Source organism: Triticum aestivum, chromosome 4A, assembly GCF_018294505.1.
Source record: "Triticum aestivum cultivar Chinese Spring chromosome 4A, IWGSC CS RefSeq v2.1, whole genome shotgun sequence".
Lineage (NCBI taxonomy): Eukaryota > Viridiplantae > Streptophyta > Magnoliopsida > Poales > Poaceae > Triticum > Triticum aestivum.
Genome location: NC_057803.1, coordinates 453,224,665 through 453,238,518, shown reverse-complemented (window position 1 = coordinate 453,238,518; position 13,854 = coordinate 453,224,665). Strand labels below are relative to the sequence as shown.

At 44.6% G+C, this 13,854-nt stretch overlaps 1 long non-coding RNA gene across 4 annotated transcripts; it reads right to left on the bottom strand.

Annotated features, from left to right (window-relative positions):
• Positions 1–2,308: 2,308 nt before the first annotated feature.
• Positions 2,309–5,766, bottom strand: LOC123086316 (uncharacterized). 4 transcript variants are annotated; one of them, XR_006440791.1, is made up of 7 exons: positions 5,543–5,764; positions 5,157–5,457; positions 4,461–4,700; positions 4,142–4,247; positions 3,586–3,693; positions 3,098–3,229; positions 2,309–2,783 (listed from the first exon to the last, which is right to left on the bottom strand). It is a non-coding gene; the product is annotated as an uncharacterized lncRNA (long non-coding RNA). The 4 variants fall into 4 exon arrangements; XR_006440790.1 differs by having other exon boundaries at positions 4,125–4,247; positions 4,461–5,457; positions 5,543–5,766; XR_006440789.1 differs by having other exon boundaries at positions 4,461–5,457.
• Between the last annotated feature and the right edge of the window lie 8,088 nt (positions 5,767–13,854).

Here is a 13,854-nt window from a genome sequence, read left to right as displayed (position 1 = left end):
ATTTTGGGAGGGAGTAAGAAAATACCTTGACACATCTATTAGCAATACCGACATAATATTCAGGTTATAAGGAGAGAATTAACCAAGGTTGCATGTATGGGTCTAAGGGTATGATCACATAGAGTTTGATTTCAAAAGTATTTGGAAACTAACCAACACAATGGCGGGAAGGGGTTTCCCTAGTTTGTACGGGGTGTGTTGTTGGAAAATATGCCCTAAAGGTAATAATGTTGTATCATTATATTTTTATGTTCATAATTAATACTCCCTCTGCCCCATAATGTAGGACGTTTTTTTATTCTAGTGTAGTGTAAAAAAGTCCTACATTATAGGACGGAGGGAGTAGTTTATATTCTATGCTATAACTACTATGATCCTGTAATATGCGATTCAGTGGAATACTCTTATGCACGTGTAGAATGATAAAAGGTAAAATTAGGTTCCTAGTCAACACTGGTTCAAGTGTTGTTCGTGATCATGTTTTTCGTATATTAGGACATAGTTAAGTACAACGATAGTCCGAAAACAATGAAAGTATGACGTTAGTAGAACGATCATATTGAATCTACACAAACTTGTTTGTTATATTTTAAGATAATATTGTCAGAAGTCAATTGTTATAACACGGAGTGTTAACATGTGATTTAGTTCCTTAGACCATGAGAGTATCATAGTCACTTCTTACCGTATGGTGGGCTTTGGGTTGCTCAAACGTCATCTCTAACACGATGATCATAATGACAACCTATAGGTTCATCAAAAAGTTTGACAATGGACTAGATAGCTTGATAGTGGGATTAGCTCCTCCGATGATGGAAAGATATTCTTAGGGCCCTCTCAGTGTGACAACATCCGTCATTGTCTGGCCAGACACAGGTGACTATATCACGGGGATGCCAGAACATGTCAACGAGAAAGAAGAACAAAACCAGTAACGAGGAGACCGGTATAGTGAGTATGTGTATGACTCAAGAGGATACCAATAAATGTCACTTCGGGTTTTGTAAAGTATCACGAAGCAAAAGGAACAACACATGATAACCAAAGGTTCACTCCAATGTCATTCCTGTACACATAGGGATCAATATGGATGTCCACGATTCCGCTATCGGTCACAAACTTAAGGTAATCACGATCTACTAAGTGTTCATAGGATGGGAGTAACGAGGAAATATTTGTAAATAGTCTAATTAATATTCGAAATAGTTTCTAGAGAACCGGAAGCGTTTCGGGGTCATCGGACGGGTTTCCGAATTTATTGGGCAATACCGGGTATTACCGATAAATTATATATAGATGGAATTAATTTCCAATAATGTTAAATTAATATTAAAAGACTAAATATGATTAGGAGGCTTTTATATTTATTTTAAATATCAACGGGCCTAAAAAGTGAAAAGCTCTCCCCCCTTCCCCGAGTGGAAGGAAAGCGCGGCGACTATTTATCGCCTTAAGTGAGACTGATAATTTTCTCAAGTAGAGCGAAAACAATATGGGGTCAGCCCAACAACACGGGATCAATCCATGGTCTCCCAGCTAACCATGCACGCTGGTAACCACTAGGCTCACCATGGTTTCATGATTACCTAGTTGGGTGCGGCCTATTTTAGGCCAATCGAGCTAATATTTTTACTTTTTTGGGTTTTTTTGTTTTTTTCTTTACTTTTAACCGGGTCTCTTCCTTTCTTACACTAGTAACCGTGCACGTGCAACGCACGTGTCCCTCATTAAATTTAAATGTGAATATGGTCAAAGTACCCGAAATTTAAAATCCATGTACAGTATATTTTTAATAAATGGGAATCTATATAAATATTCTATAATGGGCTTTCGGAGATAAATTATAATTGAACATAAGAATCTTAACATTCCATTCAAAAACCGACAAATACATGCTGTAAACACCATGCTAGTTGTATGCCAAGTGCACTTCATAGAGTTTTACACTCAGCAAACACTATGCCGAGTACATATCTGCCTTTTCAGGTGCGCAGCATAGATTTTTTTTCCTGTAGTGTATTTGCCCAAAGAAAAATTACAACATCACAAACTGCAGGCTCCCCATAGAGAAATATTGTTTTGATATACTGAAGAGGCACTTATTATTAATGTGAAAATAAATGAGATTACATCTCCTGTTAACATAGTATATAGATACAATCCTCCAAATACAAATAGGACTATTCAAAAAAGGCTTCAAATCATAATCTGAAAAATAAGGAGGTGCACCTAACTTTGGTGGCAAAAAAAGCACGTAACAAATCTGACATGAATAATCATATGCATGTGTGCAAATGCACATACAAACTAATGCACAAAATTCTATTTATATATTTAATAGATCTGCTTATTCAATATTCAAGCTCGTACTATGTACAAATAACTAAGTCAAAAATATTGTAGGGCGATCGAAATCTGGAAATCAACTACATATGTTCAGATTTTCAATGAAAAAACAAGGGAAATGAAGGGAGAATACACCAACACTGGATGTCTCCTAGTAGCTCAAAGCAAGTCTCCAGGCAGCTCAAAGAAAAATCCTGTCGGGCAATGACCTCACTATGTGTGTCGCTGCTGTCGGTGGCGTCTTTGTCTTCTATGCATGACAGAAGCAACTTATATGGGGCATGAAGATGACAAAAACTGTTGCACGGGCATGGTCCCAAGCTAAGATACGCTCGACTGAATTAGAATTTGGCGAAGAGCGTTGTTGTATCATCGGTTGTGTCTGAATTAGAATATATGATAACCATCTTGCAAACATAATTTCGGTTTCTCTGTTTCTATAAGAAAAATAGAAACCCACAGTCCATCAGCGTGTAATTCCATCTATCAACAGAAGGCCACAAATTTTATTTAACTTTGAATTCAGATTGGCCTATTTATTAGCAAAAAGAGTCTATATCTGGAAAAAGAAATTTTGTATTAGAAAATGCATTTGGGAAACTTCACACCAGAATCACTACGTCTTAAGCTCAACTTAACTGGAAGAACCACCACGAAGATTTCAATAAAAAAATCTTCAGATTGTTATGCAAAAACATTCAGAGTAGCATTACTACATGTGGAAATCATCAAACTAATTAGAAGAGCATACCCTGCGCTTCCTTGATCATCATGTCGAACCCCATTTTCTCGGCGGGTGCCTCAGGCATCACAGCTCGCAACACCTGCCTGGCTGTCTCCAAGATGGTTGGGATGATTTTTCAGTCGATGCCGCCAGTCCAAGCTGTAATGCATACACAAATTACTACACATATCTCATATGCTTGTCAAATTTCGAGGTGACCAGTTCATAATGAAGTTGTCATACAGCACTCGCGTATGTACAGATCTACAGTATTGCAATTCCTGTCACAACTGTTCGGGGATGAATGGCAAGCATGAAAGAACAAACTTTTGCACAATGTCCGTTCTCAAAAGTTGGAACTCTTCGCCCAGATGGATATGGGTACATATAGACCAGTGTGCAACACATGTAATCAAAAAATATAAGGTAAAATTCTACTCACCATATTTGGGTCGCAAAATCAATTTCAACAGTACAATCAAATAGTAGAGGGTAACATATAGAAGAGTGTTTACCTCTTGTCTCATGTCTTTGTTGACACCATTGCCATTTCCAAAATCTTCCTGTAGCCTTTCATTTATGTGATCGTTATAAATACACCTCAAATCCGATCTTATCACAAACTGTAGAAAATAAAATGAGCAGATAAGCATCACATTCCAACCATAATCCATCAAACTTTAATAAGCAGTATGAAAGAGACATATTGCCCACACAATCTTAGCATATAGCTGCACAAATAAGCTATAAAAACTATTTTGTTAATTCAGCGAAACCACGAAAGAAACATTACTAGATGAGGTAATAAAGAACAGCTAAATGATGCAACAATGGGAACATATTTAGATTTAAGAATACAATAAGTTTGAGGCTCGTATTAAAAAGGAACTGGTATGCCCTTCGTTTGCTTTTGCTTGAGAATGTTTCAAGGGATTTCTGAAGAACTTAACTGTTTCTAACTAAATTGCAAGGTTAGTTTGGAAAGCCAAATATCAAATTACCATTGAAAAGAATACATATAGATTACACGTTTGCACTTAGTTTATGTACATACCCTGCACCGGGGTATACCTTCATGTGATCGAAGGCTGATTTAGGAGAACCAAGAGTTACGCGACCATACACATGTTGTGGAGTATCTATATCTCGTATACTAAGCCAAAGTATCTTGTCAAACCTGAAATTTACAGCATGAAAATACTACTACGATCATAATAATAAAAATTAAGCCGATGTGTCTAGTCAAATCTGCAATTTACAGCATGAAAAGACCACAATATCACTCTAGTGTACACTGTCTGAAAGTCTGACAGGAATAAAAATCAGAGTTGCACACTATCGTTTTCCCCTGCCAACGTACACAAATACAGAAATTCAAAAGGAAATATACCTTTCACTTTACCACTCCCTGCCTTCCCCTTTGCCATTGCTGGCACCATATTCTTCATGTCCATCTTCTAGGTAGCCCTCTCGCAACAGCAGCAAGCCACTGGCTCGCCACACTGCCATGTGCCTCTTGCCTACCATCTGGTGCCTGCAGATATGCCTCATATCCGCTGCCCCAGCGACACAGTCACCTGTCTGCTCAAGGCCTCCCCCCTGCACACCGCTATGCTAGCAGCTTGTGCTTCTATGAAATTCAGAAGGATCCAACATAACTGTAATGCATGTGGAACAGGGCAAATATGCATTGCTATCTATGTTTAACATTGTCCAGGATAGTTCTTGACCGTCGCCGGAACAAGTCACTTAAGATAGCTTGACTAAAATACATTAACAAGAAAATAAGGTGGTAGGTTGAACTTCTTTGTCTGAAGCTGATATATCATATTTCATATAGAATGAATGTCACAGATTTACAATGAACCTGTTACATTCCGATTTATAAGTTAGAAATAAAGTGTTATTACAATGCAATATATGAACTGCATGTGAAATCGAGACATAACATTCAGAAATGGGATATTGTGCAATAGACGTGTGAAGTAAACAGAAGATGATACACAGATAGAATAAACATTGGCACTATCGTACATTTACAATTGAAAAATCACATTTGATTCAAATAAATTGTTACATTTGTCACCTGATCCTCTTCAGTCGCGGGGCAGGGGCATGGATTAGTGGTGGAGCTGGATTGTTTAAGGCAACGGGAGAGCGGTGCTGGGCAGGCGGTGGGCGTGGCCACTGGCCAGCACAGGGACTCAGACACGGAGGGGCGGCTGCGCTGGCTGGGGAGGTGGGGCAGATGCGCAGTGCTGCTAGGCGAGGCAGAAATGAAAGGTGGCGGGGCAGATCCGGTCGTCCCCGTCGTCGATCTGGTCGTGAAGAAGGCCGGCAGTCGCGAGCGAAAGTCCGACGGAGCTTTAATCCGTGGCCATGGCGTCCTGCAGCTCGGGAACGGAAAGAAGAAGAGAGATTAGTGAGGAGAGGGATAGGGAATGGAGGAGGAGCGCGCTGGGAGCGGCTGACCTGCAGAGGAGGCCGTAGGCGGCTTGCAAGAGCGCGGGCGGCCACCGGAGGCAGGGTAACTCGGGGCAGATTCAGAGGTAGGGGAAGGGAGAAGCGATGGTGGATCCGTTCTTTCTTTTTCTTGAGGGAATTAGGGGCATGGAGAAAGAAGAATCGGGGAATGAATCATGATTAGTTGCAATCCATCCGAGAAATCAGGGAATGGGCGGGGCCGCGTAGAAGGAAGCGGAGCGGCAGGACGTCTGCTCGGCAGAACATTCAATCTGAGACGTTGATTTCAATATCAGACTATCGATATAATATGGACAGTAGGATATGTCTAAGTTGACTTGATCGGAAGGTCCTGCTTATCCTGCGTACAATTTGTTGTGTGGCTTTAGGATAATTCATGTTTGCTTTTTTAATAGTAGTATAGATACATGTTTTCACCAGTTTTGTTGTTTTTCTTTATTCTTCTCTAGGTTTTCATTGTTTTTTTTTGCTTTTCTTTCTTTTTTTATTTATTTTCTTTCTTGGTTTTCATCACTTTTCTTTATATTTTTCATTCTTTTTGCATTTGTTTCTTTGCTATATTATTTTCTTTTTCTTTGACTTATTCTGTTTCTTTTCAGGTTTCATTTTTTTGTTTCCTTTAGCTTTTCATTCTACAATTTTTTGTATATCTCAACAATATTTTTCTAATACATATTTAACATTTTTCCAGTACAAAATTAAAAAAATTAATACATGGCAACATTTTTTCTAATACACACTTTAACATTTTTCAAATGCTTGGTTAACATTTTTCAAATGCTTGATTAGCTTTTAAAAAAATACAAGACTAACATTTCTTAAATACTTGGTCTACATTTTTGCTATACACACTTTTAAACTTTTTTCAAATGCTTGATTAATTGTTTTCAAATAAAAAGATTTAACATTTTTTAATACATGTCAGTATTTTTTCTATATACATTTAACATTTTTCAAATGCTTGATTACTATTTTTTATATACATGATCAAATTTTTTCATCATTTTTAATAGATGGTGAACATTTTTCTATACACATTTAACATTTCCAAAATTCTTGTTTAACATTTTTCAAATACTAGTTCAACATTTTTTTTCAAATTATTGATTAACATTTTTATATACGTGATTCAGAAATTTCATCATTTTTTAATACATGATCAATAATTTTTCTATACACGTTCACCATTTTTCGAATGCCTGATTAATATTTTTCAAATACTTGTTGAACATTATCCGAATGCTTAATGAAGATTTTTTTCAAATACTTGTACAAAAAATTTCAAATAGTTGCTCAATATTTTACGAATGCTTGATTAACTTCTTTTCCAATACTTGTTCAACATTTTGAAATACTTTTTCAACATTATTCGAATGCTTGATTAACTTTTTTAAGTGTTTGAGGAACATTTTCAAATAATTTTGTAGAGCATTTTTTGTAATATATATATATATATATATATATAGAATGTTTTAAAAGTAGAAACAAAAGCACAAAAATAAAGCGGAATGTGAAAATAGAAAAAAAGAAAAAAAGAAAAATGTGGCATCACACGTGGATGGGCCGACCCACCTCGCTCCCGCCTTCAGCGAGTCAGAAGTTAGACTCGATGAAGGCGAGATATAAGGGCGCCTGTCGGTGTCAAAACCGGCGGATCTCGGGTAGGATGTCCCGAACTGTGCGTCTAAGGCGGATGGTAACAGGAGGCAGGAGACACAATGTTTTACCCAGGTTCGGGCCCTCTTGATGGAGGTAAAACCCTACGTCCTGCTTGATTAATATTGATGATATGTATAGTACAAGAGTAGATCTACCACAAGATCGGAGAGGCTAAAACCTAGAAGCTAGCCTATGGTATGATTGTATGTTGTCCTATGGACTAAAACCCTTCGGTTTATATAGACACCGGAGAGGTTAGGGTTACACAAGGTCGGTTACAAAGGAGGAGATACACATATCCATATTGCCTAGCTTGCCTTCCGCGCCAAGTAGAGTCCCATCCGGACACGAGACGAAGTCTTCAATCCTGTATCTTCATAGTCTAACAATTCGGCCAATGGAGATAGTCCGGCTGTCCGGAGACCCCTTAATCCAGGACTCGCACAGTAGCCCCTGAACCAGGCTTTCAATGACGACGAGTCCGGCGCGCAGTATTGTCTTCGGCATTGCAAGGCGGGTTCCTCCTCCGAATATACCACGGAAGAATTTGAATATAAGGACAGTTTCCGACCCTGCAAAATAAGTTTCACATACCACCGTAGAGAGAATAATATTTCCACAAATCCAATTTGCTGACTTGTTTTGGCAACACGGCATTATGTCATGGCCCGATGATTATTCGAACCGTTTCCTTTAACTAGCCCCGCACATAACGCGAGGCAGTTTTTTGACACGTCTTGTCAAAGCAGAGATCGTGTCCCCTTATCACGGGATTCTCATCAATACAGGCGTGGGTAACCCAATCGCGCCATCGATTACGGCGCTTGGGGGATAAGCGAGTTTTACCAGGCTAGTAGGGACGCATAGTTTCGTCCGCCCATATAAAGGGATAAGAATTCACCTTTTCATCCACGCCTTCTTCCTCCTTTGCTCATCCATTTTCGCACACTCGAGCTCCAGCGCCCAAGTCCGCACTTCCCACCTCAACCTTCTCCAACCGTGTCTAGAGCGGGAGGCAGGTGGATGGTCTCCTTCGTCACGGAGGGACACATCAAGAAGCTGAGGAGAGCCGGATACCTGCCCGACGACATCAGGCACCGACTCCCAGATGAGGGGCAGCTCATTCCCACCCCCAGGCCCCATGAGAGGGTAGTGTTCCTTACCCATTTCCTCCGTGGACTGCAATTCCCTCTCCACCCATTCGTCTGGGGGCTCATGTTCTACTACGACCTGGAGTTCCACGATCTGGCCCCGAACTTCATCCTCAACATCTCGGCGTTTATCGTCGTGTGCGAGGCCTTCCTCCGCATCAATCCTCACTTCGGCTTATGGCTGAAGACCTTCAATGTCAAGCCGAAGATAGTGGGCGGCCGCCAGGCGGAATGCGGAGGTGCCATGGTGGGCAAGATGCCCAACGTCACATGGCTCGAGGGTTCCTTCGTGGAGACCATAAAGGGGTGGCAATCAGGGTGGTTCTATATCACCGAGCCGCGTGACCCTGCATGGGCAGCGGCCCCCGAGTTCTGATCTGGCATCCCCACGCGGCTCACCTCCTAGAAAGAGAAGGGCCTGTCCTGGGGTAGTTCGGGAGAACTGACCGGACTCCAAACATGTATTCAAAACATGGTGAATAAAAAGGTCAAACTCGTCAACGTAGTCCAGGTCATGCTCATCCGCCGGATCCTCCTGTGTCAACAACGGGCCTTCAACTTGTGGGAGTTCGACCCGGCCCAGCACCAAACTCTGAACAGGCTCTTCGATACAACACACGAGGATGCCTGGAAGGTGCTATTCAAGGGCGCTGAGGTTCCTCCTCCTACTACCGAGGATCGCGGATTCTGCGTGAAGCGCCAAGCCAGCGCGGTAAGCTATTTTACCTCTTACAAGATACTTGTTTTACATAGTTTGACTCTATGCGGGATCTAAGCTCCCGTTCCTTTGACAGGACTGGCAGGAAATGGCCGGACAGATCGACTGTCCGGCTCCTTTGCCCGAAGGCTGTTGACACCTGATTTTGGCAAGATACAGATTGCAATGAAGATGGTCTTGAGTGAATGAGTTTTCAGCATAAAAATATTCACGTCACCGAGTGGAACCATTTTGATGTTTCGGTTATATTCATTCGACTTTATCTTACGGACCGAAACTATACTCCGAGTGGCATAGTTCAATGTTCCGAGTGGTTTTTGGCCAATCACGTCTTCAAGATGACCTTGGATGAAGGAGCACTCTTAAGGAATTGTCTTCGTCTCGTCGAGGCAATCGATTTTGATATATAAATCATCTCAATCCGAGTTCATATGCAAAAGTTAGAGGCAATATACTGCAGACTGAACCTCAACGGAAATATGGCGCGAGGTGCCAGACACTTGTCTGATAGGTTGCGCGAGTAATTCGGCCATCAATACGGCCTTGAATCGAAAAACCTTCAACATGGAAAAGTTTCGTCTCGTCGAGCTGATCGATTTTCATATATAATTTGTCTCAATCCAAGATCATATGAGGCCTGGAGAGACAAATCAAGATCGGGCTATGTTTTCAGTCGGAAATCCGAGTGAAAAAAATTACCATCCGAGTGAAAGTTTACGGTCGAGTGAAAGTTTACGGTCGAGTGAAATTTTACGGTCGAGTGAAAGTTTGCTGACCGGATGAACTTATTATTATCCAAGTAGAAATGTAGTCATCCGAATGAAAATATGATCATCCGAGTGAAATTGTCGTCCAGGTGAAAATATTCCGAGTGAAAAGATTACCATCGGGACGAAAACTTGCCGATTGAATAAGATAGTGCCTTCTGAGTGGAAATATAGTCATCCGAGTGAATAAGATAGTGCCTTCCAAGTGGAAATATAGTCATCCGAGTGGAAATATAGTCATCCGAGTGAAAGATTGTCTTCCGAGTGAAAAAGTCCAATCGGACGATCCGAGTGAAAATATCTAATATCCGAGTGGATGAGCTCAAGTCCGAGTGAAATTGAACATGTGCTCGAAAGTTTATCAAAATGACCTTGGATGAAGAAGTGTTCAATACCGAAGTTGTGCGTATCATCAAGACAGTAAATTTTGATTTTGGAGTCATCATCATCAGAGATAATATATAGCCTACAAATTCACTACGAGACTCGAATAATCCAGTCTACTGCAAAACCGAGTCCGACTGGAAGATAAAGATGACCTCGAAAAGTATTCAAGATTGCCTTATTTGAAAAAATGATCAACATGAGAGTTGTTCGTATCGTCGAGGCGCACAAGTTTGATATTTGGGCCGTCTCGATCGAAGATCATATGCAAGCCCGGCGGCCCGCGCAAGAAGGAAGACAGAGTTTGAGCCAGATTCAGACTGAATCCGAGTTGGAATAGAATTAGGACTCTAGGACGTGAATTGATGTAATTTTTCTTTTAAGGAAAGCCTAGATGAATCCATTACTTGTACGGAAAGTCCAGCCGCCTCTTATATATGTTGGGGGTGACGGCCGATTGAACAACACACAATCGAACAAATCAATATACTACTTTTTCATCTACGTTTTATCTCTCCACCGTTTTTCTATCTCCTTCTTCGCTGTTCTTCGTGTTTGAGAGCTGCGAATCCCGAGGCTCTAGGGGCAAGCGAATCGACCTAGGGCAGCCCATAGCCGCTACACTCCCTGACGGGGTCCCTCCCAGGGGTGTGGGGTTTTCGGGTCTGCAAAAGCGCCCGTCGACTGTCTTGCGTATCGCGTTGTCGGTCGGGTCTCCTTCGACGTGAGCTGCGGTGCATCACCCCCGGCGCCGAGGGTACACGTGACATGTTCATGTGTCAACAAAGGCCCAACAAACGCTCTCCTGGCGGAGATGCTAACTCCGGCTCCTTACAAGGTGCCAGAGAAGACCAAGAAGGCCAAGGGAACCCAAAAGAGTTCCCGACGCCAGGTGTTATCGGACTTATCGTCCGATGACTCTGCGGCACACTCCTCCCCCGAAGACAAGGAGGAAGAATAAGATGCTCCCCCTCCAGGCGGGGGAGACAAGAAAAGGAAGGCCTTCCCAACTGGGGGGCCGAAGGGTCCAAGAAGGGAAGGACTCTCCTTCCGGACAGCTCCACCGCCGCCGCCGAAGGCGAAGACGAGTGGTTACCCAGGGCCAAGCCCCTAGGGAGGTCGTAAGTATTCGAGTACCAGAGTAACTCATAGCATCCTTTGTCGCACTACTTCCCCTAACGCCGAATATGATTATGCAGGCCGCAATGAGCCAGTATCGATGTATCGTCGGACGGCTCCCTGGGCTCGTCGGACATGGATAGCGATCCAGTCCCAACCGCCACCTCCCTTCATCCTGCGGACGACGCCGAGGTGCTGTCTCACGAGGCACCGAGTCGAGGGGAGACAGTCCCGGAGGCGCCTCAAGGTGGCCTCCCGGACTCCGGGAGCCGAGGTGACAAGGCCCCTGAGAGCTCCGAGTTCGGCCCTCAGCTGAACACCACGCTGGAACCTCCAGTGGTTCCGGGCTCGGGCAGGCGGCCTCCTTCTAAGAGGGGCGAGATGCCTGTACTAGTGACCTCTGTCCATCCAGAGGTGCCGGATAATCTGCTGGAAGCGCTTCGCAGTGCTTCCATCAACGAGGAGCACCATACTATCATGAGTGCGGTGATCCAGAAGGTTTAGTCCGCCAAGAGCGGATTGACTGAAGCCTGTGCCAGCCTTCTAACAGGCTTTGAGGTAAGTGTTTGAAATATAGGAAAATATTACTACATAGACAGTAGCCCCCGATGCTCTGTTCGGTGTTCACAAAGAAAAGCCGAATAGAGGATCAAACAATATCGCAGGAGTCTAATATGAGTATGTCAATATGCGTATGCAGGTTTCGCTGCTGCGTCCACCGCACTGACTGCGGAGGTCGTCGTACTGAAGCAGGACCTTAAAGGGTCCCAGGACGAGCTCGGTCTTGCCAAGAGGCAGCTCGAGGAGAACAAAGGTAAGTAGTACCTAGTCTGTGGATATGTATAAAAAGAGTGCGATTGCAAAATGATAGGATCATCGTGAATTTGCCAGGGGCCACGACCGAAGTGGCGACTCTAAAGCAAGCGCTGTCCGAGGCCGAAGATAAAGCGTCCAAGGAGCGCACCGAGCAAGAAAAGCAAGAGGCTCGGGTGGGCGAGGTGCAGCAAGAGCTCCAAGATCTCGTGACGAAGCACGAGGCGTTGGAGCTTGACTCGAAGACGCGAGAGTCTGAGCTTGCCGCGGCCCTCGAGAGCGCAAAAAGTGCCAAGGCCGAAGCCCAAAAGGCCCTCCAGGAGATCGACGCAATGAAGAAGATAGCGGCAGGTAAGGCATTCTATATGCAGAGCAAGCATGTAAAAGTGAATTACCGTTTACTTACCTGAATTCGGAGCTCTCCAGGAGCATTCGCAGATTTGCCCCGCGGCGTGTCGGATGCCGCACAGTTTTACCAGGCCGAGGAGGGAAGCTCAACAGAGAACCTGCTCTGGTCTTAGTATACTGAGACCGAACACCCGATGTAACGCCCCGAGACCGATGTGCCAGGTGTCGTTCACTTATTCGCTGTTGTTGCCTTGCCTTTGCTTGTGTGTCATGCATTGCATATCATGTCATCATGCGCATTTCATTTGCATACGTGTTCGTCTCATGCATCCGAGCATTTTCCCCGTTGTCCGTTTTGCATTCCGGCGCTTCGTTCTCCTCCGGTGGTCTTTTCTACCTTTCTTTCATGTGTGGGGATTAAACATTTCCGGATTGGACCGAGACTTGCCAAGCGGCCTTGGTTTACTACCGGTAGACCGCCTGTCAAGTTTCGTACCATTTGGACTTCGTTTGATACTCCAACGGTTAACCGAGGGACCGAGAAGGCCTCGTGTGTGTTGCAGCCCAACACCCTTCCATTTTGGCCCAAAACCCATCTAACTCTGCTCCATCATCTAGAGCGTTCGATCACGATCGCGTGGCCGAAAACCGCACCTCATTTGGACTCTCCTAGCTCCCTCTACCTATAAATATGTGATCCCCTCCGAATTTTTCGTGCAGTCCAAACCCTAACCTTCGTCCACCTCGCGCCGCCGGACAATCTCGTCCGCGCCGGACATGTCCGCCGCCCTCAGCCACCTCACTCTGACCAACCGGAGAGCGCCACCTCACCGCCGCCAGCGCCCTCACCCACTCAGCTCGCGCCACCTCAGCGCGCCACCCTCTCTCTCCTCTCCCTCCACCGCGCCAGACCCGCGAGGCCCATCCACAGCCCGCCTCGTACCGCACCGGGCCCGAGCCGCCGCCGTGTGCACACAGCGCTGCTGTCTCGCTCTGGATCGGGAGGAGCCCTATCCCGCAGCTGCCTCCACCCCGAGCGCCTCCCCTTGCCGGACTTGCACCGCCGGCGACCACTAGCACCCGCCATCCCAAGGGAGCCGCCATGGACGAGCTCCACTTCGCCGGCTTCCGCTTCCCCGAGCGCCGCCGGCTACCTCCGTCACCGGATCTGGGATCCCCGTGGCCAGATCCGTCCATTCCCGCAGATCTCCGCCGTGCCCGCCTGCCGGAGTCCCCGCTGCCGCCTCGCCGTTGACCTAGGGCGCCGCCGCCCTGTTCCTGTTCGTGCGCCAGGCGCGAGGACGACGAGCACCTCCGCCTCCTCCCCGCACGGGCCCAGAT